The 1,176-nt window shown below is 46.4% G+C and overlaps 1 pseudogene; it reads left to right on the top strand.

The window, feature by feature from the left end:
• Positions 1 to 311: 311 nt before the first annotated feature.
• Positions 312 to 837, top strand: LOC118653309 (annotated as a pseudogene).
• The last annotated feature ends 339 nt before the right edge of the window (positions 838 to 1,176 follow it).

Genomic DNA, 1,176 nt, shown 5'->3' with positions numbered 1-1,176 from the left:
GCTCCTTACTATTATGCCACATTTAGACATACTGAACTGTGGAGGTAATAACATAAAGACCAGATTTTACTTGATTTTGTTCTTTTATTAAAATTCTCAGCAGTGCCCTCAGTGGTCCCAGATCTGTCTCTTGCTTCAACAGTGTTTGGATGGAACAGACCCAGGGATGCTCCTTCTTCCCGACTCTGGCCACTCTCCTGCATCTTATCTAGTTACCACCTTCAGAAACTCCTATGGGACCAGCCAACACACCAGTTTTGTTTTGTTTTGTTTTGTTTTTTTCTACCTTAACTCCTTATTGCCAAACAACTATGAGCTCCCAAATTTGTCAGAATTATTCCACCGAGGTGGAGGCTGCGGTCAACCACCTGGCCAGCCTGCATTTGCAGGCCTCCCACACCTACTTCTCTCTGGGCTTCTATTTCGACCTTGACAATGTGGCTCTCAAGGGTGTGGGCCACTTCTTCCACAAGTTGGCAGAGAAAAAGCACGAAGGCACTGAGCATCTCTTAAAGTTGCAAAAGAAGTACGATGGCCGCATTCTCTTCTAGGACTTGCGGAAGCCTCCCCAAGATGAGTGGGCAAAACTCAGGACACCATGGAAGCTGCCCTGGCCTTGGAAAGGAACCTGAACCAGGCCCTTGTGGAGCTGCCTGCCCTAGGTTCTACCTGAGCAGATCCTTATCTCTGTGACTTCCAGGAGAACTACTTCCAGGGTAAGGAGGTGAAACTCATCAAGAAGATGGGCTACACCTGACTCACCTCTGCAGGCTGGCCAGCCCCCAGACTTGGCTGGGCGAGTGTCTCTTTGAAAGGCTTATCCTCAAGCATGACTAGGAGTCTTTGAATATCTGACATCCTTACCGCTGCCTTGTAGGTGGGAGAGGCTCCCACCACCATGCCCCCTCTGCATGCCCCTGGTGTCCAGCTTTTAACTAAACCTCTTCCTGAAACTACTAGCCATTCTTTTAACCACCCTGAAGCCCTCTCCCATGCATTGGACCAAATTAAACAAAGTTTTTTGCAGGAAAAAAAAATAATAAATAAATAAATAAATAAATAAATAAATAAATAAATATTCTCTGTAAACACGCTCTCCTTTATTGCCCTGACCAGGAATCAAACTGGCAACCTTTTGGTGCACAGAATGATGCTCAACCAACTGAGTCACTCTGG

This window comes from Myotis myotis, unplaced genomic scaffold, assembly GCF_014108235.1.
Source record: "Myotis myotis isolate mMyoMyo1 unplaced genomic scaffold, mMyoMyo1.p scaffold_m19_p_4, whole genome shotgun sequence".
Lineage (NCBI taxonomy): Eukaryota > Metazoa > Chordata > Mammalia > Chiroptera > Vespertilionidae > Myotis > Myotis myotis.
The sequence above is the reverse complement of the archived record's forward strand: the minus strand, read 5'-3'. Positions and strand labels throughout refer to the sequence as shown.